The 22,556-nt window shown below is 39.0% G+C and overlaps 1 long non-coding RNA gene across 2 annotated transcripts; it reads left to right on the forward strand.

The window, feature by feature from the left end:
* Positions 1 to 347: 347 nt before the first annotated feature.
* LOC139138147 (uncharacterized) lies at positions 348 to 16,962 on the forward strand. Of its 2 annotated transcripts, none has more exons than XR_011553536.1 (4): positions 348 to 469; positions 955 to 1,239; positions 1,554 to 1,599; positions 16,338 to 16,962. It is a non-coding gene; the product is annotated as an uncharacterized lncRNA (long non-coding RNA). The 2 variants fall into 2 exon arrangements; XR_011553537.1 differs by having other exon boundaries at positions 369 to 469; positions 958 to 1,239.
* The last annotated feature ends 5,594 nt before the right edge of the window (positions 16,963 to 22,556 follow it).

Below are 22,556 nucleotides of genomic sequence, written 5' to 3' on the forward strand. Positions count from 1 at the left end.
CGACCTCTTATGCTCTTAACTTTATTTATAAAGAAACGACTGAATCAATTTGTGAACGATTTGGATGCCGATCGAACAAAAGTAATACTGTTACTTATACTTGCACATTTCCCAGTTATGAAAACTCGAACAGATTAGAATTGTCTTGACATAGAAACTACCTCTTTGACGTTGTCATTTCCTTATTTTAATCTCTCAAACTGACTCCTGTCTGTCTGTCTGTCTGTCTGTTGTCTGTCTGTCTGTCTGTCTGTCTATCTATCTGTCTGTCTGTCTCTGTCTGTCTGTCTGTCTGTCTGTCTCTGTCTGTCTGTCTCTTTCTGTCTCACTCTCTCTCTCCCTCTCTCCCTCTCTCTCTCTCCCTCTCTCACACACACACACAGACTATCTCAGACGGCAATAAAAATGAAGATACCAGTGTGCCTCGTGCTGATCTATGTAGCTGTTCAGCTAACCTTGGTCGAATCAGGTCATTTTTATTAATATTAGTCTAAATCTAGAAACTTATATACAGATGGTGGAATTGTATACATCATTTTGCGTCTTAATATTGATTGCAAATCTATTGCACTTCTTTTAATGGCAATGTCCCTAGCACAAGTTCGAAAGTTGTAACATTAGATGATCTTTAACAAGCGATAAGTTACGCTTATTAAGCCTGAAATTCCTAGACCACTTAGGATTCTGAATCATTTCAGAATAACCTTTAAGCAATCAATATTCGATATCGAGCAAGCGATTTCGAAAAAGTATGTGTTTTCACCTAGTGCACTTCTGTCTAATAATTTTTAACTGAGTATCCGGATGTCGTTTGGTCAGTCTGGCCAATGCCTATTTTTGTAAAACTTTGTACTGTCATAAATATGTTGTCTTTCTATCTTTGCTTTCCTGACTTCCTATCTTGTCCTTTTCGATTTATGTGCAATGCCCTGAGCTCACCTTTTTATCTTTCAGTAGGCCATATGATAATACAAAAAGCATGTCATGACGAAGTAGCTAGCTTGTCCTGTGGACGCGGTGGTACCATTTATATCTTATATGCCATGTATGGTTGGCAAGAGAAGGATATCTGTAAGAAGCCCCTTTTAGAGGGTAGTCCCTGCAGTTCACTGTCAAGCCTTGCTGTCACCGGTGCAATGTGCGACGAAAGAAACTTCTGTACAGTGACCGCCTCAGACGACGTCTTCGGTAATCCATGTGCCAAAAAAGAAACCGCGTATCTGCAGATTGCTTATGAGTGTAAGTTGTCTTACCTAGTAATAATCATTATCAACCGAACTTGTTACAAATCCAATAAAAAGAATGAAGATTGAAGGATGCGTGAAACTTAAGTAACAGATATTATTACTCTTACTTGAAGTAATTTGTTTTATTATCTATAATGCTCTGCTTTCCGCATCGAGCACTTTAATTTCATTCGAGGAAATATATATATATATATATATATATATATATATATATATATATCTATATATATATTATTTATATATTCACTGATGTCCTTAAAATTCACTGATATTACTGATATTAAGAATTTTTTCTTTTGATGGTAGGTCGCTATGACTGAGGACGCAATGCGATGAACACTGACCTTGAAAGGTAGAGAGATATGTCAATTTGGATGTCTATTTATCGTAAAGTTTCAACTTGGAAATCCGTTTCGGGTTCGGTGTTTCAGACTTTCATACAAATGAAAGTACCTGAAACACTAATATCCATGCTTTGCATTGGACTCCGGAGAAAAGTTCGTTAGAAATTGTATACAACCATTTTCAGTATTAGACAGCGAAGCCACTGCAGTGAACTGCGATAAAACTGCTCACACTTATTAGTTTCAGCTGTAGCCAGCTGGCAAAGTCGACAACATTTTATGTCCCATGCAGACAGTTTGTCTGGGGAAGTTGAAATAAACAAGACTAATAGAACAGTGCATGCCAAAGTTACACTGTATCTTAATCTTGAACACAGGGTGCCAATCGTAAACTCTCATTTACAACTCGAGCCTCAGACAGAGCTAGTTTTGCCTTTGTACAAGCAGACTTTTTGGTCTTTATCAAGTAGCCTTGTTCAACACCAACGTGGCCACGGCTACAGCTGAAACTAATTAGTGTAAGCAGTTATATTGCAGTTAACTGCGGTAGCTTCGCTGTCTAATACTGAAAATGGTTGTAATAGCTTATGGTAGCTCCTCCTTTCTCTTTTTATTTAGTGGATATCATCATTCATAAGGGATCTATCGGTGTATATATTTATATATAATCCCATGGTATTTTTCTCTGTTTGACGTCATCGTATACGAGTGTTTTTCGCGGAGCCGTACAACTTCGAGCCGAAGGCGAGAAGTTGTGCGGCTCCGCGAAAAACACAAGTATACGATGACGTCAAACAGAGAAAAATTCCATGGGATTATATATTTATCACATGAACAGTCTTCTTATTTTTCTTTGATGTGGAAAATTATTGTAACAAATTGCATGATTTTTATCGCGATTTTAGTTTATTTACGCGGATTACTTACATTGAATGAGTAAAGCGGTCCGTCACCCAGGAGATGTGCAATGTTTACAGGTATACTTTCATTCATAAATCCCATTAAGCTAAAAATTTGATACATGGAATAGTCTCCACCAATCAGACATACGGATTCGGCCACGTGCGCGTGTCAATCATTGTCTCGCGCTGGACCGATGCCAAGGCAGGTCTGCCATCGGCGGACACAGCTTTCACCGCGCTAGCGACGGATAACGACAGTATTTTGAGATATTTAGAATATTTGCAATTATATTCATAAAGTGAATGCAACGGCACGATCGCAACCAGTAATTATCATTATCAGAGATGCTGTGGCTTTTAAATATCACAAGTTTACGGCCTTGGTGAGCCCGAAAGTTTCAGATCGATGACACACACAGTGTACGCTTGTAGTGGGCACTGCCGTCACCGGTCTCCGCCGGTGGCCATCTCAGTCATCAATGTTTTCGTCATACGGACTTTGATATTTGCTGTGACACATATATCGCCCGTAGGTACTTCCAATTTTGTTACTTGACGGGAACTCTGTTCTGTTGTGAGTGTTGTCCGAGTCAACTTTCGAAATGCATCGGATTCTACAGCGCTGCACTGCAGAGTTAAGGCTACAGGTCGACAGCTTATGTCTTCACTACAGCCTTACGCTGCAGGTTTGATTCCGATCGCGAAACAACGGGATAATTTATGTGGTAATTTATGTGCTGAAGGAAATTCATCGTTGTTCGTCGATAATTGTGCCTTCTATGTCGCTTTCCCGACGTCGCTTGGCGATCGCCAGGTACGACGACGTCCACATTGAGCCTTGCGACTGGAGCCGTGACGTTACTGAGCCAAACGATCGACGGTATCCTCATTCGATTCTTGGGAATAGCTAAAGCTTTAGCGACTCGAAATTTCGTTGGGCATGCCTTCTATGTTTCCATATCTGGATTTTTGGGTCACCTTTTTGTCAAAATGCCATGAGAGCACGGCATCGATCACGACAAATCGGTCTGTGTCGCGACATGCACGTACGAACGGTACCATTGCAGGAAAAAAGTTCCGGTTGATGACGTACAACAGCGGTAATATGGATTTCTTATCTGTGCTGGTGTACGTCACACAGGTGGAGATACGGGCCAGTTCATGTTTTATATATATATATATATATATATATATATATATATATATATATATATATATATATATATATATATATATATATATATATATTGTTATGTAGGTCATTTCCCCCACACTCATCATGACCTGAGTTCAATTAGTCTAGAACATTCCCAAGGTCACTGCCCTTGATGACCTCACAACCTTGAATTCAATTAGTCATGTTTGGAATGTTCTGGAAAGTTGATTAGTTGTGTAAGGGAGATAATTTTAGAACTGTAATTAGCATGTCAATAAAAGTTCTAGATTGTTCTTATATGCCTTTATAAAAGGGACGCGCTCAGCTTCCAGTCAGACTTTTGGGATCGTGTCTCTTGTGTGTTACTATAAACTCCAGCAGTAGTCATTCTCAAGACTTTTCAAGACCTTCACTGTCAACGCTGGATTTATACTGTGGACTTTGTGCAGCTGCAAGCCTGCAAGGACTGTTCATTCATTCAACTGACTGTTACAACTCTGAGACTGGAGCTTTGCCGTCCCAGCTGAGATAAGTAGTCTGTACACTTTAAAGCTTGTACTCTATCCCTGACTTAGCAATTAGTTTTTTTTTCGTAATAAATTTTGTTTAAACGTTAACTGCTGAGTTCACCCTTTTGTTCGTTTTCTCTGCACGTAACAAATTGGGGGCTTGTCCGGGAGACGAATATTTTGAGCCGTTTGAAACATTTTGACAGCCTTTTCAAAACTACTGTATACTGTGAACTCAGCGAAATTCAATCATGGCGGAATTCAAGCCAGACGAATTTATGGATGACCTTGATCAGGACACATTTAATTCCCTCAGAAAGACAACCTCATAGCACTGGCAAATTTCCTTAAAGTAGATGTCAAAAGATCTATGCGCAAGCGAGAAATTCAGTTCAAGATTGCAAAACATTTAGTTAATTCTGGCCATTTTGAGGAGTCTGCCTTAAAAGATTATGAGCCTGAGTCTTCCTTCGAACTCAAAAAATTAGAATTAGAAATACAGGCAGATTTGGAGCTTAAGAAACAGGCATTAGAAAAAGAAAAAATACAAATGCAATTAGAAATGGAGAAAGACAGAGAGAGAAAGATAGGCAGGAAAGATTAGAAATGAAACGTTTGGAGCTTGGACAGTCAGGAAAATTCTTCCCTTCAGACAAGTTTGACATCACTAAGCATTTCAGGTTAGTTCCCCCTTTCCAAGAAAAGGATGTTGATAAATATTTCCTTCATTTTGAGAAAATTGCTCAGAGTCTGAGTTGGCCTAAGGAGTCCTGGTCTATGCTTTTGCAGAGTGCTTTGGTGGGTAAAGCCAGAGAAATTTACATTCAGTTGTCAGTAGAGCAGGCTTCAAATTATGATTCTGTGAAGGAATTAATTCTCAAGGGCTATGAGTTGGTGCCTGAAGCTTACCGTCAGAAATTTAGGGATTGTGAGAAGGTGAAGGATCAAACTTATGTTGAATTTGCTCGAACAAAAGAACAACTGTTTGATCGCTGGTGTTCTTCTGAAAAGGTCAGTCAGAATTATGACAAATTACGACAGCTTGTTTTGATTGAGGAATTTAAAAGGTGCATCCGGAGTGACATCAAGACATTTATCAATGAACAAAAGGCAGATACATTGGAGGTTGCTGCACGTTTGGCCGATGATTATTCATTGACCCACAAATCGTCATTTCTCAGCAAACCATCCAGTCCTTTTCATACAGAAACAATGCAGGTAAATTTAACTCCTCCTTTTCATCCAAGAATTTTTCAAAGGACAGTAGAAAATCAAATGACAACAGTTCACAGAGTTCAAGTAACACTTCCACATCATCAAATCCAAGTCTCAATCTCCTTCTGACAAACAGTTCGGTACACTTTCTTGTAATTATTGTAAGAAAGACGGCCATTTAATGTCAGAGTGTTTCAAATTGAAAAGAAAACGTGAAGGTCAAAGTGGTCAAAGTGGATCTAAGCCCACCGGCTTTATTTCTCATCAACTCAATTAGAGTCTAATAATGTGTGCAACACATTTTCTGAGGTTAAACCCCTCTCATCCCCAATTAATGAGGTCAAGGTCAATTCTTCGCAAGATAGCATTATGGGTATTTTCGAACCATTTATTCATGATGGTTTTATATCACTTTCTAGTGATTTCTCTTCCGCTACCCCTGTCAAAATTTAAGAGATACCGGGGCTTCCCAGTCTCTTTGTTGGCAGATACCCTGCCGTTTTCTGAAAAGTCATTTTCAGGTTCTAAAGTTCTTATTAAGGGGGTAGATTGTAATGACTACATTCCTGTTCCTCTCCATAATGTCTATTTGTCTTCGGACTTTGTTTCTGGACCTGTGACTTTAGGTATTAGGCCTTTTTTGCCTTTTGAAGGGATTCACCTTCTTCTTGGAAACGACCTTGCTGGGGACAAGGTCATTACTAATCCACTTGTGACTGATAATCCTAGTTTAGATCAAAATCCAGAGCCAATAGAGGAAGACATTCCCGGCCTTTTCCCATCATGTGCCATTACTCGAGCCATGTCAAAGAAAACTTCTGAGAATCAAAATACTCTCAAAAATAATGTCACAGATGTTGACTTAAATGACACCTTTCTCAGTCAGGTGTTTGACACGGAGCATTCCGTTATCCCTCGTGGATTTGAAACTTCCAGTAAAACTTCTGCTGACCAAAGTCAGACATTTTCTAGATCAAATCTCATTGCAGAACAACACAAAGACCCAGATATTTTGTCTTTGTTTGACAGGGTAGATGATGAAGGTAAAACTTCAGATAGCTCTGTTTCCTATTATACAAAATCTGGTATTCTCATGCGTAAATGGAGACCTCCAGATGTCTTGGTTGATGACGATTGGGCTATAAAACATCAAATTGTTGTTCCAAAGCCCTATCGTGCTTGAAATATTGCGCCTAGCCCATGAAACCCCCTGGGCTGGTCATTTGGGAGTAAGGAAAACTTATCATAAAATCTCAGTCACTTTTATTGGCCTAATCTCAGGCAGGATGTAGCACATTTCTGTAAAACTTGTCACACATGTCAAATGGTAGGAAAGCCAAATCAGACCATTCCAAAGGCCCCTTTACAGCCAATTCCTGCATTTCAAGAACCATTTAGTAGGATACTAATAGACTGTGTTGGGCCCCTACCAAAAACAAGATCAGGAAATGAGTACATGCTGACAATTATGTGTACATCAACTCGGTTCCCAGAAGCCATACCACTGAGAAATATAAAGACAAAGACTATAGTGAGAGCTTTAGTCAAATTTTTCACTTTATTCGGCCTCCCTAAATGTGTCCAGTCCGATCAAGGCTCCAACTTTATGTCTGGTATTTTTCAACAAGTAATGGATCAGCTAGGCATTAAACAGTATAGGTCATCCGCCTATCATCCAGAAAGTCAGGGTGCTCTTGAGCGATTTCATCAAACTTTGAAAAACATGATTAGGACCTACTGTTTTGACACAGAGAAGCAGTGGGATGAAGGAATTCATTTTCTGCTCTTTGCTGTTAGAGAGTCAATTCAAGAGTCTCTTCGTTTTAGCCCATTTGAGCTTGTATTTGGACATACAGTCCGTGGCCCACTTAAGCTCGTTAAAGAGAAATTCCTATCAGACGATGATGATTGTCTGAATATTTTGCAATATGTGTCAGATTTTCGTACAAAACTCTCTAAAGCATGTGAATTAGCCAGAGAAAATCTTGAGTCATCTCAGCAGTCAATGAAAACCAAATACGATAAAAACACCTCAAAACGGAAGTTTGAACCAGGTCAAAAAGTTCTTGTTCTACTTCCAATTCCTGGCAAACCACTCCATGCTCGTTACTTTGGGCCATATCTAATCGATAAGAAATTGAGTGATTTAAATTACATCATAATAACACCTGACAGGCGAAAACAAAAGCAGCTATGTCACATAAATATGCTTAAGCCATATTTGGATAGGGATAATCCTACTATAACTCAGCCTGTCAGTACCGTCAGTTCTGGCCATTATGAAGATAGTGATACTGAAACTGACTTGAGTGAAAATACTCTAAACTCAAAGCTGGGCTCGGTCAAGCTTCAGAACTCAGAAATCCTGGAGAAGCTGGAGTCTACAAAGTTGGCACACCTCCAGCCAGAACAACAACAACAGGTGAAAGAACTGCTCCACGAATATAAACACCTGTTTCAAGATGTTCCAACGAGGACAAACGTCATCTATCACGACGTTGATGTTGGGGACAGTAAGCCTGTAAAACAACATCCATACAGACTGAATCCAACAAAAGCAAAATATCTCCAGGAAGAAGTCAAATACCTGCTGGACAATGACTTTATTGAACCCAGTAAAAGTAACTGGAGTTCGCCGTGCATACTTGTTCCCAAACCAGATCACAGTTATCGTATGTGCACGGACTTTAGGAAGGTCAACACTTTAACAAAGACAGACACTTTCCCAATCCCGAGGATTGATGACTGCATCGACCGAGTGGGAAAAGCCAAGTATGTGACGAAATTTGACCTACTGAAGGGATTTTGGCAAGTCCCTCTGACAGATCGTGCTCGTGAAATATCCGCCTTTGTTACGCCAGACGGATTGTTCCAGTACAAGGTGATGCCATTTGGAATGAAGAACTCTCCGGCAACGTTCCAACGGATGATCAACGACGTCATATCCGGGCTAGACGGGTGTGCAGCTTACGTTGACGACGTCATCCTGTATAGTGACACCTGGGAGGAACACATCAAGCTCATGCGGAAGTTCTTTGAGAGACTGAGCAAAGCAATGTTGACTGTCAACCTTGCCAAATCTGAGTTTGGTTGGGCAAGGGTAACTTACCTCGGACATACTGTAGGACAGGGTGAGGTAAAACCTGTTGATGCCAAAATCAGTGCCATTTCAAGTTTTCCCATACCAAACTGCAAACGACAACTGATGCGCTTTCTCGGTATGGCTGGTTACTACAGAAAATTCTGTCCAAATTTCTCCACAATTACTGAGCCTTTGACTAACTTACTTAAAAAGAAAGTACAGTTTGTTTGGTCAGAGCAATGCCAACAGGCATTTGATACACTTAAAGCCATACTGCAAAGTGCCCCAGTATTGTCTGCACCAGATTTCACTTTGCCATTCAAATTAGCTGTGGATGCTAGTGATACGGCTGCTGGTGCTGTTTTATTGCAAGAGGATAGTCATGGGGTAGATCATCCTGTTTGCTATTTTTCACGCAAATTTAACAAATCCCAGAGAAACTACTCTACAATTGAAAAAGAGTGTTTATCTTTGATATTAGCTTTACAGCATTTTGAAGTTTATGTTACTTCTTCAAATCAGCCAATAGTGGTTTATATTGATCACAACCCTCTTGTTTTTCTGCAGAAATTTAAAGGCAAAAATCAGAGATTGCTAAGATGGAGTTTAATGTTACAGGAGTTTAATCTTGATATTAGACATATCAAAGGCAGAGACAATTTAATTGCAGACTGTCTCTCTCGTATTTAGAACTTATTGTTGTTCACACTTTTAAGATTACATTTGTAAAAGAAAGATTTTTCATTGAAAAATTTTCTTTTTTGAAGAGGGGGTGTGTTATGTAGGTCATTTCCCCCACACTCATCATGACCTGAGTTCAATTAGTCTAGAACATTCCAAGGTCACTGCCCTTGATGACCTCACAACCTTGAATTCAATTAGTCATGTTTGGAATGTTCTGGAAAGTTGATTAGTTGTGTAAGGGAGATAATTTTAGAACTGTAATTAGCATGTCAATAAAAGTTCTAGATTGTTCTTATATGCCTTTATAAAAGGGACGCGCTCAGCTTCCAGTCAGACTTTTGGGATCGTGTCTCTTGTGTGTTACTATAAACTCCAGCAGTAGTCATTCTCAAGACTTTCAAGACCTTCACTGTCAACGCTGGATTTATACTGTGGACTTTGTGCAGCTGCAAGCCTGCAAGGACTGTTCATTCATTCAACTGACTGTTACAACTCTGAGACTGGAGCTTTGCCGTCCCAGCTGAGATAAGTAGTCTGTACACTTTTAAAGCTTGTACTCTATCCCTGACTTAGCAATTAGTTTTTTTTCGTAATAAATTTTGTTTAAACGTTAACTGCTGAGTTCACCTTTTGTTCGTTTTCTCTGCACGTAACAATATATATATATATATATATATATATATATATACAGTGTTCGAAATAATCGGTGGCAATGGTGGCATTTGCCACCAAAAACTGTCAATCTGCCACCAAATTTTTTTTCTGGTGGTATTTTTCTGCCACTAAATTTTGGGTCATCATGTCATCGATCCTACGGCTTGAATGAAGGAACACTGAAGGAACACGCGTTGTCTGACGGCGGAAAAACTCATTAGCAAAAAAAAACCAAACTAATTGCGACATTTTGGCATGAATGAAAACATAGCGTGAATCCAAACTTGTGATTGGCTAATCTCCATATCGATGATAGCAGCTTTTGTACACTGGACATGTTGTTGCCCTATGTGATAGCCGCATATGCAGTCATACGGCACAAGATAAAAGCATGTTGTGACATTTTGAAAACAAAGCCAAACTGCAGCCATCATGATTTAAATAATAATAAATACTTGCAATTCATTAGCCAGTACAGGGCTCAAAAATTCCTATCGCCCGACGATCGTGGCTATAGTGAACTTCGCGTTCGGGCAAGTAAAATCAATATGCTTCCCGTCCGACGGGCAAGTGCACCAGCGGTTGAATCAACTAAGCTCCGGACGATTCAAGCTTGAAAACGTATTTCATTAGGTCTGTACACGCCTACAATCATTGTAAGTCCTTCAACTCTCAGAAGTTTTTTCTGAAAACCCTTGAAAATCCGCCCGACATCGCAAAATAATCGTTCTTGCTGTTGTAAAACACAAAAAGTCGTAAAAATAGAGTTTTGCGACATGTTCTCTCCGACGACACGGAGTGAACTCACTGTTTTGTATGTGTGCCGTAAAGTGGTATGCTCTTGACAGTGGTTGCCATTCTCTTTGTGCAAGTGTATGACTCGTATGACAATCGATCGGCTTCACGGGATAGTGTAGTTGCACCATGTGCTCGGTAAATGGATGTAAACTTATTCGAAGCCATGGATCTCGGCAATGCTTACTGTTCAACGTAATTAAATCAACACCCAGTTGAAAAGTACAAGTTCACATCGTAGTCGAAACGGGCTCAGTCGACCAAGGAGGCCACATATTGCAGCTACGTAGTGTGTGAGATGCAGACAGTTTCAAATTACGTGACCGAAGTTGGTTTAGGGATCGGCTCTCACTTACAGAAAACAAATCTGCACTGGAGAGTAACGAAAAGGAAACTTGAATCTGCTCTCTTGACGAATACATTTATCAAAATAAAACTGCTGTGCTCAGTGAGCAAACATGTAAACAGGTAAAAGGGTTGAAGATGTACATGTGCGCGTATGCATTGGCAGATAAACACTAGCAGAGCAGTTGTCTGTGATCTCAACTTGACAATAAAGAGCAGCAGCCAGCCATGCACATTGTAAATCACACAATCTTATTACTCTTATGCAAAGATTTTAATTTGGATTAGGTTGTGGAAAAATTCCAAATTCAAAGATGTTTTCTAGATGACCAAATCTACAGAAAAGATTAAAGTATTCTCACATTTCTTCTTGTGACATTTCAGATTTCGTAAAAAAGATGTAGTTCATGTTTGAATCTGTTTTTTCCCTCTTTGGATTCACTAAATATGCCCAAACTCTTGCCCTCTGTTACAAATTACTGGTACAGTTATTATAAATTTAGGGCAAGTAATTTTTCCTCTCGGGCAAGTAAAAATGAAATTCACGTGTCCCACGGTTAGTAAGTTTGAAAAAAATTTTCGAGGCCTGCAGTATGGGTTGACTTTTTGTGACGTGTACTCACCATATTTCAAGAATTTATAGATTAGAATGAGTATGTGGCAATGACAAAATGTTTTATTATACCGATCACATGATGTGTTAAACTGCCACCAGACTTTTCATAATTGCCACCTAATTTTATATCCGGTGGCAAACTTTTGCCACAAGAAATAAAAAAGTATTTCTATCCCTGATATATATATATATATATATTTATCATATACCCATGCCCATATTGCTACATCCTAGTGACGTTCAACGTAAAATATCAGCCGTGATATTTCACGGTAAACGTCGAGATATGCACGATGAACGTCATCAGTTTTAGAGTTTTCCCGAACTACATTAGCAGTTTGTTGGTAAACAACGTAAACAACAAAATGGCTGCCGCTCCCCGCCTGCGAAGCGATGTCGCCGACGTAAAAACTTGAAGGGCTTCGAGGAACACGGGTACTTCTGGTTGCAAAATACAGAAATATCACGTTGAGTCTTGAAATGTTTTCCCATGGTATTTTTTGGTCAAGTTCTGGCAAACATTCTGCCGTTCGCACGGCGCCGGCACTGTGCACGGTCGATCTCCACCGAACAGGTAGTGAGCGCGTGGCGTGACAGCGATGTCGCGCGCGCGACGACTGTTGACATGGCAACTCTAAAGGTAAACTAACAAAATGGCGTCCCCTCTCCGCGCGAGCTCCGTGCCGTACGACGATCGAAATCAGGATAGATTTAAAGCTGAGCAGTTTTTGATCGGTTACAGCTGTAATAGCATATTGCACCTTAAAATGTTCCTTCTGTATGACGATTTTTGTATCCCGGTGTCTTTCTTCTTGGGTTTCATTGAGATATGGACGACTTGCAGCGATGTCGCGCGTGATGTTGACATCTTCGTCGTATACTTTATGAATGAAGCCTGTTCACATTAAACATTCTGATATTTATGCGCAAGGCGTAATAAAGTAAAGCCTCAAAATCAAAGGTTTTCGTTCTATTAGTAAAAATTCCCTAAAATTATGGGCATGGGTATATGATAAATCGGTTATTACCCAATATCGCCTGTTCCTTGTGTCGTATCAGCATTCGTGTCATTTGTGCTGCGTCAGACACTCGACTTCGTCTCGTGTCTGACGCAGCACAAATGACACTTATGCTGATACGACACAGGAACAGGCGATATTGGGTAATAACCTCTAAATATATATATATATATATATATATATATATATATATATCACATGAGCAGTCTTCTTATTTTTCTTTTGACGTAGATGGATCAAAAGTATTGTAACAAACTGCATGAATTTCGTCGCGATTGTGTTTTATTTACGCGGATTACTTTCATTTAACGGGTTAAGCGGCCCGTCACCCAGGAGATACTTTCATTCATAAATCCCGTTAAGTCGAAATTTTGATACATGGAATGGTATCTCTACCAATCAGACATACGGATTCGGTCACGTGGACGTGTCAATCATTGTCTCGCGCTGTCGATGCTTAGGCAAGTCGGCCATCGGCGGACATAGCTTTCACCTCGCTAGCGACGGATGGGCATAGTTATTTAGAATATTTTACGAATAGATTGATGAAGTAAAATGCAACGACACGATCGTAACAGTAATTCTCATCGTTAGGGATGCCTTGGCTTTTGAAAATATTACACAAGTTTTCGACCTTGGCGAGCGCGAAAGATTCAGTTCGATGACACACATAGTAGGCCACATTGCATGTTTGTTTGTGGCCACAACGCTGCCGTGACCGGTCTCCGCCGGTGTCAATTCGGATCCTGATCTCTGTCGTCAATGTTTTCTTCTGACGGACTTTTATGTTTGCAGTGACACATATCTCGCCCGTGGATATATCCTAATTTTGTTACTTGACGGTTCAAACTCTGTTCTGTTGTGAGTCTGAGTCAACTTTCGAAATACATCGGATTCCACAGCGCTGCACTGCAGCAGAGTTAAGATTACAGCTTGACAGCTGTCTTCGCTACAGCCTTACGCTGCAGATTTGATTCCGAGCGAGAATTTACAGAAATGTTTGTGTAATGAAGGACATTTATCGTTGTTAATCGAATGATTTTATGCTTTTGCCTCCTATGTCGTTTTCCTGAAGATTATACGGTACTTATTATTCAGTTGAACTTACTTTGAGGTGTAGATTTCAGGTGTATCGCCAATCGGGATCGCCAGGTACGACGTCCACATTGAGCCTTGCCTTAGGACTCGATTGGAGCCTAGCCGCGATGTTACTGAGCCATTAAAATAAAACGATCGACGGTATCCCCATTCGATTGTCGGGAATAGCTATAGTTTTAGCGACTCGAAATTCATTGGACATGCCTTCTATGTTTCCATGTGTGGATTTGTCGGGTCAACTTTTTGTAAAAATGTCATGAGAGCACGGCATCGATCACGACAAATCGGTCTGGTCCGTCGCCGTACAGGTATGAACGGTATACCATGCAGGAAAAAGTTCCGGTTGATGACGTATACAACAGGGGTAATATGGATTTCTTATGTGTGGTGGTGTACGTCACACAGGTGGAGATACGGGCCAGTTCATGTGATATATATATATATATATATATATATATATATATATATATATATATATATATATATATATATATATATATATATATATATATATATATATATATATATATATATATATATATATATATATATATATATATATATATATATATATTGTCTGTGTCTGTGTCTGTGTCTGTCTATGTGTGTCTGTCTGTGTCTGTGTCATTCTGTCTCTGTGTCTGTATGTTTGTGTATGTATGTATTTATGTATGAGTGTGTTTATATCAAAAACTAAACATCACAGCACCTGCCATTTTAGTATTTGGTGTACAGGGGCACCAAAGGGTTGAGATGAGAATTTGTTCAAATGAACATCTTCGTGACAAAAATATGCAAATGAGGTAAAAAGGACGAAATCCTGCAACGCGCTGAAGATTCGTAACAACGCACCAGATCGGGTTTTAAATTTCTTATACAGGCTTCTATGTGTGATTTTAGCTAGATTTGTTCAAATAATGGTAAAAGTTTTGTATTTTTTGGCGGTTTCTCCATTTTAGCCAGAAAATCGTTTTTCTGAAACAGAGTGTCCGATTGCTGTGAAACTTGATATGCATATTCCCTGGAATAACATGAGTTGATTGTCTTCAAATTGTGGGTGAAAGTTTGATATTTTTAATTTCTTAGGCAATTTTCCCCTCTGTTCTCAAAAAAATATTTTCTGTGAAACAAAGCGTCTGATGGCTTTGCAAATTGATATGCATATTCCACGGAGCAACGCTGGTTGAATCTCTCCACATTGTGATGAACTTTATTTCTCTGGCAAATTTTGGTTAGATGTTTACAGTGAAATTTCTATATTTGTATTTTGGGGCAATTTTCTCCGTTTCTGGGCAAAATATAATCATATCCGAAACTGCTATTTCGAAAGACATGAAACTTGCTATGTATGTTCCTAGGGGTAGAACTACTTGAGTTTTATTCAAATTGTAGTCCTTTTGCAGCCAAAAACTCTTCTCTGATATCACTGGTCCCATTGCTTTGAAATTTGTTATAAACGTTTTTAGGGATGATTTGCATCAGTTTTGTTCAAATTTTGACCACATCTGCTACATGATAGTTTTGGTATAATTTTTGCTATATTTAGTCTCTAAATATGTCGTTCTTAAATTTTCCTTTCCAATTGCCAAAACTTGCGAACTGCTCTACATTTCACCCCAAATTTGTAGTCGGTGTGTAGCTACATTCTCCACTGTAGACGGAATTCTTTCAAATAAATTGATCGTTTACCAAAAGTATGCTAATTAGCAGCAAAAGTGTTAACGTGGTAAAATCTCAATAACAGTTATAGATTAACGTGATGGCAATGATTTTTACAAAAATACAAACAAGACCTTCAAGCTAATAAAAAGGGTTTTTTTCTTAAGTATTATTGCTCGATGAATTACACTTGAGTATTGTTCACATTAATTACATGAAATACAATATTACAAGAGGACCGGGTCACTTGTTTGATGTACCAGTGCCAGACTGCATGGCATTGTATATATGTATGTCTATTGCAAAAGTTGACAAGCATCACATACTTCGTCTTGACATTTAAGGGAGAATTATTCAGAATACTTTCAGATACACTAGATATTATAATTTTCACAAGCTAATGCGCGTAAAAGCTATTAAGCATCGTATACACGCACTCTGGCCTGCCACATATAAAAAAATGTAAGGAAAGTGTCATTTATGCTATTTTTATGCATCGCAAGGTGGACTGCGGGTCTTGCTATTGTTTGCTTTGCTAAGTGCTGACACTGCAGACCCGATTCAACTCCTGGTTGAACCACTTATTCTGCTTCATCGTTAAAATATAAGTTTTGTTGAGAAACGCAGTCTAGAAAATCTGCTCGTTGTAATGCTGCACGGAGGAAATGTGTCTTTCAATACAACGAAAACTGAACATTTATGAAATCTCTTTATCTACAGCCTTCAATATTGTACGTGATGAAGTGCAGCCAGTCATGTACACTGCTTCTACGCAGTCGCAGGTGCTGTGTCACTGTTTTCCAAAACTATGTAGAAAGACAGATTTTACCTGTCTACATACACAATGTGGAAAGAGAGATATCACCTATATCTGCATGGACTATACGAAGGAAAGAATTTATTTCGAGCTTAGGAAATTTAACCTGACAAGAATGCTTATATTATTTTTGAAACACAAGGAAAGGCAAGGATATAAAATAATGACTCAATCTTCTTGATTGTTCTGTTTCAGGGAGAAGCTTGCACTATGCTGAAGAAGTGTTTCAATGAATTTAGTTTGGAGATTAACATCGGGGGTAATTCCACACAATTATCACGCTATAATACTTTGCCTTTCTATTCAATTTTCATCGGTGTTCCGATCATTTCGTGAAAAATGGTAATAAGTAACGAATACTTTCTATCAGTGTATCTCTGAATATGTGTAATAATTTTATACTTCTTTTTAGGCCCTAAATCAATACCGATGGAAGAGAAACAACCACAAAATTATCAAACGACATAGTCTGTTTAGCAATCCAACTTACATATAAACTGAAAACATTTCAGAATATCTATATGATTACAAGTAAGGCGATGTTGAAAATAACACATAGTCGTAATGTCATGATATTTTCGAGTAAGGGATATTCAGCTATAAGTACTACGGCACAGTGGGTCAGTTAGACTGGAATAGGACTTAATTGAAATGTACAGATACAGCTGTTACCCATATGGACTTTCGGACTTTCCTGTGAAAATGCAATTTTGAACTGTGCCTCCTCGTGCCTTAGCTAGAATCAACTACAGAACTGTAAATAAAGAAATTGTTGTCCTGTACTAAGATAAGCTTACCATTGGTCTTACACTGTTTTGGTAACTTTCTAGTGACTCATTCATATTAATTCAGAGCTTAACCTTTCAGTTGTTTAGTTATTAAATAAATTTGTTCAAAAAAAGAAAATTGCTGATCTCATCTTTTTCTACTATATTAGAAAATGAGCTCATCCGAGAAGAATAAATTATTTTATGATATTTTGACAGCAGATTGTCAGTCTTCAAAAAAATTCATGCACTACATTTCCTCTGAGATTTTACAACATGTCAGAGTTCCCGCCAAAAAAACGTATGAAAGAGTATGACCAGGATGTGATTTATTCTTTCAGAAAAGACTTCCCACTCTATCTGCCCAAGTTTTTAAAAGTCGTAGCTAGAAAGCCGAAGGGAGAGTGAGAAATACAATACAACATAGGGAAAATTTCGAAATGAATTTTTTCAGAGGACGAAATGTCATGTGTCTTCACTTTAAAAAGAGCTCAACGAAAAAGAATTGGAAAAAGGAGAGATATGGTGAGATAAAGAAAAAGATGGAACCAAGAATAGAAAGAAAGAAAAGAATAGTCGTTATCCTCCACTAGTGAGTCCGATACACTTACCACTGCCCCTCCATGCCGCCCTCATTTTATGTAATTTAATGAATTGTAAAATTTGTTGTGCTCTGCGCTAAATTTACCTTTTGGCCTCAGAATGTTCATTTACTCTAATGGGAGTACAGTATCGAATAGTGTATCCAAATGTCTCCCCTGGCACACTTTGTCACACACTGTAAGATTACTGTAATCCGTTTGCGGATGCTCTGGTGCTCCGCGACCTCCGAACCTACACCAAGGGTTGGAAGTTTCACAGTTTTTATTTTTTTAGTCGATTTCCCTTTTTTCATATTGGAATTAATATGGGGTCACTTAGGGTCATTGGCCTGACAAGTTCATTGGAGTCAAAGACTTAAACGCACGCCATGCTTCGCTGCTTTTGGTCCCAATTCATCGGGGGAAAATATTGAACCGATGCCCGACAGTTTCGCAACTAAATGTCTTCTAGAAATCATGTAACACTCTCAGTGTTTAGATTGGATTAAGGTGGAATGCGCCTCAGGTAAAGTTATTCGGACTCTCAAATCTTTTCAATTCTTTTCTGATATACAATTTGTAGGGTTTCATTATAAAGCTCTTCGTGTATAAACACTTTTCGCCGTCTTTATTTTCGAAAATTGTATTTTTGTCCGTAGAGTGTCATAGAGTTGGCGGCCAGTTTGAATTGAAAATATCGGTAAATCTTGGATAATTTGTAACTTCTCTGGTACAATATTTTGTACGGTGACCCCCAATTTTTATTCTTGATTTTGATAGACGATGGTTGAAATATTCCTTATGGAAAGTTTGAGCAAAAGTTTAAGTCTTTCTTTGGGGCACATACAACCTTAAAGTTTACCTATCTCTGGAGGCGTTTTACTCAATAATTGACTTGCTGGGCGGCTATTTGTTAAAAAAAGGTCAATTACATGCTGAATTACAGGTTGACCTTCAAAGCGAGTTTATTTCTTTGAATTTCAAGTGAAAAAAAAAGGAAAAATTTGGCCAATTTCGGCAACTGACCGCTCCGATGGACCTTTCTTTTTGCCTCACAAGGCCGAGTACTCGACTCTGCTTGCTTGAGGGGACGGCATTTTCTGAAGCTGTCTCGTCATCTGAATTTGATCATTCTTAAGACTAAAAAACTGTTTTTTATCACGTATCTTTCATATCTTAATCTAAAATTCAACAAACATGGCTGCATGTACGACAAATCAAACTCAGGTACTATGTCTGTGGAGATTACTAGTTATTTGACTGTCTTCAGAGTATTTTGGTTATCCATAGTCGGCAGGGTAAGTTGTATCTGTGTTTTAGTTTTCCGACATGCAGTGATTCTTGTTTAACTTGTGAATAACATATGAAAGACACGTGATAAAAAGCCGCTTCATGCTCCCACGGATGTGTAAAAGTGAGGAGAGGAATTAGTGTCAGAAACTGTTGTCCTTTCAAAGAAAGCAGAGGCGAGTGCTCGGCTGTACGAGGGCGTTTTTGGCTACCCAGACAAAAAAGGCAAACAGTTCCCAAAAGGGCCAAATTTTCCCGTCAGAAATTCAAAAAGTAAACTTTCTAAGCATGTCAAGCTGATACTCAAGCGTATATTTGATTTTTTCCGACATAAAACCACTTACTTGGTCAATATTTGGATAAATAGCCTCCGCAGGTAGCTAAGTTTTAATGCAGTCAAAACTTAGAGTGTTGCATTGCTTTTAGAAGACATTCAACTACGAAACGATCGGGCATCTTCCCCTGATTAATGGGGACCAAAAGGGCCAAGAATTGCGTGCCGAAAATTCCTTTACTCCAGTCTACTTGTGAGGTCAATGACCCTCCGAGACCCCACGTCAATCCAAAATGCAGAAAATTATCTGTTTTGTTGCTTGTTTTGTGCCCCGTCTGAACCTGTCATGCGGGGTACGTTAGTAATCCATAGCCGGCAGGGTAAGTTATACCCGAGTTCTAGTTTTCCGAAATCCAGAAATTCTTGTCAGAAACTGTTGTTCCTCTCAAGAAAGCAGAGGCGAGTACTCGGCCTCTATTGTTTGAGCATTACTCTTGCCTAAGTTGACAAACTTGAGCTTCAGATTTGAAAGGTTGGTGAGAAATCAGTACTAGTTTTAGCTCCCGATATCATATTCAGTGTCAATGGAAACTTTGCGGAGATTAATCAGATCACTGTCATGCGGAATGCTTTGGTTATCCATAGCCAGCAAGGTAAGTTGTACCCCAGTTCCAGTTTCCGACATGCAGAAGTTCTTGTTTAACTTGAGATTAACATGTGAAAACATGTGATAAAAAGCTGCTTCATGCTCCAGGGATGTGTAGAGTGAGGTGAGCAGTTAGTGTCAGAAACTGTCGTCCCTCTCAAGAAAGCAGAGGCGAGTACTCGGCCGTGTGAGGGCGTTTTGGTTACCCCAGGCAAAAAATAAGGATCCACCGGAGCGGGTAAACAGTTCCCAAATGGCCTTGACCTTTTCCGAAATAAAACCACTTTAATAATCAAAAATATTATGAAATGTGATTTCGATCATACTGCAAAAGTGTGGCAAAGCTGTCTCAACTTCGAACTGGATCGTTATGCAAACGTTTGCTATGTAAATAACTCTTAAGACTGAAATCATTTTGTGTTTACATACACAGCACTCTGTGTACTGAGCTATATCAAAACTTAGGATCTCAGGCTTTTGCCAAGGGGCCGCGGGCGCAGTACAATCCCTGGGAACGATGCGACATGAGACGCAAATTATTTCACTAACACGATTGGAACTAATTTGGGATAATTGGATTTTCATATTTTGAAAATTTCTCAAAAGTGTTAGTTGCCATATAGCTGAATGTTGCAATATCGCAAATTACTCATAAAAACAAGTGTGTAATATAAAAAGAAAAGCAGATGAGATAACATTTGTAGATTAAATCGACATTACTTCACCATCCAATTATCCCAAATTAGTTCCAATCGTGTTTGCAGTTTAAAATACTAAATTATCGCCATTAAAGTTAGCTTTCAACGACTCGGAGAAGCAAGCAATCGACCCGTACGCAATCGTGAGTTTTAACTTTGAACTGTTACATGGCTGTGGAAACTCAGCATCGTATCATCATGGATATAAGGAAGAACGCACTCGCCCAGTCATGTGATAAAGTGAAGAAATCGAATTTGGCACACAAATTAAAATAACTTATTGCAGCCAACTGCATATTTCGTGGTTTTGTGTGGCATTGAATTGCTTCCCCATTCACACCTTAACGCAAACTTCACCTTCCATTTTCAAACATTCAGTCAAAAGTACGTGTTAATTAAATGCTTGAATATAAGCTAAATCTGCGAAGTAAGTTAATTTATTTGAATTTGAAAATAAACACCGCGGGAAATTCGGCCATTTTTGGGACTTTTATTCCGGCGGACTTTTTTTCTTGGGGTATCCGAAAACGCCCTCACACGGCCGAGTTCTCGCCTCTGCTTCCTTGAGAGGGACAACATTTTCTGACACGAACTCCTCACGGTACTTTACACATCCGTAGGAGTGTAAAACGGTTTTTATCACGTATCTTTTCACAGGCTAATCTAAATTTAAACAAGAATTTCTCGATGTCGGAAAACTAGAACTCAGGTACAACCTACCATGCCGACTATGGATAACCAAAGTACTCTGCATGACAGTGAAATAATACCTCCACATAGTTTCCATGGACATGAATATAATATTGGGAGCTAAAACATATTTCTCAGTAACCGTTCAAATCTGAGGTTCAAGTTAGGTGATCATTGCTCATCTCAGAAAACTCAAAATAAGGTACTACTTTCTTTACGGACTATTCTAGTGGGTTACCAAAGCACTCCGCATGACAGCGAACTAACTAATCTATACAAAGGGTCCACCCTATTGGAAAAACTTCAGACAGGACTCAAAAAGAAAGCAACCAACTAAAACATTTCTGCACTTTGGATTGACACGGGTCACTCAAGATCATTGACCCTAAAAGTACATCGGAGGAATAGAGTTTCAGCCATGCAAGGCTTTGCTGTTTTTGTTCCCAATTAACTTGGAAAGATGCCCGAATGATTCGTAGCTAGACATCTTCTGAACAGAACGTAGTTTTGAATGGATTAAAGCTTACCTAGCTGTGGAGGCTTTTCATCCATAAATTGACCTGTTAGGTGGCTTGAACATAAGCTAAATCTGCAAAATAAGTCTGTTTATTTGAATATCGAGAGAAAAAACGTCAAAGTTTGGCCATTTTGGACTTTTTGTCCGCTTCCTTAATCCGCGACCTTCTTTTCTTGGGGTACCCAAAAACGACCCCACACGGCCGAGTACTCGCCCCTGCTTCCTTGAGAGAGACAACATTTTCTGACACTAACTCCTCACGGTACTTTACACATCCCTAGGAGTATGAAACGGTTTTTATCACCTATATTTCACATGTAAATCTCAAGTTGAATTAGAATTTCAGCATGCAGAAAACTCAAACTAATTTAAAACTTTCCTTGCTTACTATGGGTAACCAAAGTACTCCCAATGACCGTGAACTAACTTGGAATTAGGCTTTGGATTGACATGGTGTCACTCAGGGTACTTTACCTTACAGGTACACTGGAGTAAAATAAATTTAGCCATGCTGTTTTAGCTCCCGATTAATTTGGTACTTCCCTGTACTTCCGTTTGCGCTCAGATTCTTGGGATCACGCTATGACAACATAGCCGTCCGTAGCTTTCGCTATGTCGACTACTTTGACTCGTGTAGTCAGATCTACATTTGTGTTGTTCTTGACAGCGCTACGTATGATCGATTCTTTTGAATAATGTGTTAGGTTAAAACTGATTTCTCACCAACCTTTCAAATCTGAACCTCAAGTTAGGCAATGTTTGCTGGGTTAGAAAACTCAAGTTCAGGTACTATTATCTTTACAGACTATCTTCATGGGTAACCAACGCACTCTGCCTGGCAGTGAACTAGCTATTAATCTCCACAAAGATTCAACCGATATTGGAAAAACTTCAGACAGGGCACAAACACAAAAGAAAAACAATTTCTGCAATTTGTTTTAATCTGGGGTC

The sequence above is a fragment of the Ptychodera flava genome, chromosome 8 (assembly GCF_041260155.1).
Source record: "Ptychodera flava strain L36383 chromosome 8, AS_Pfla_20210202, whole genome shotgun sequence".
Lineage (NCBI taxonomy): Eukaryota > Metazoa > Hemichordata > Enteropneusta > Ptychoderidae > Ptychodera > Ptychodera flava.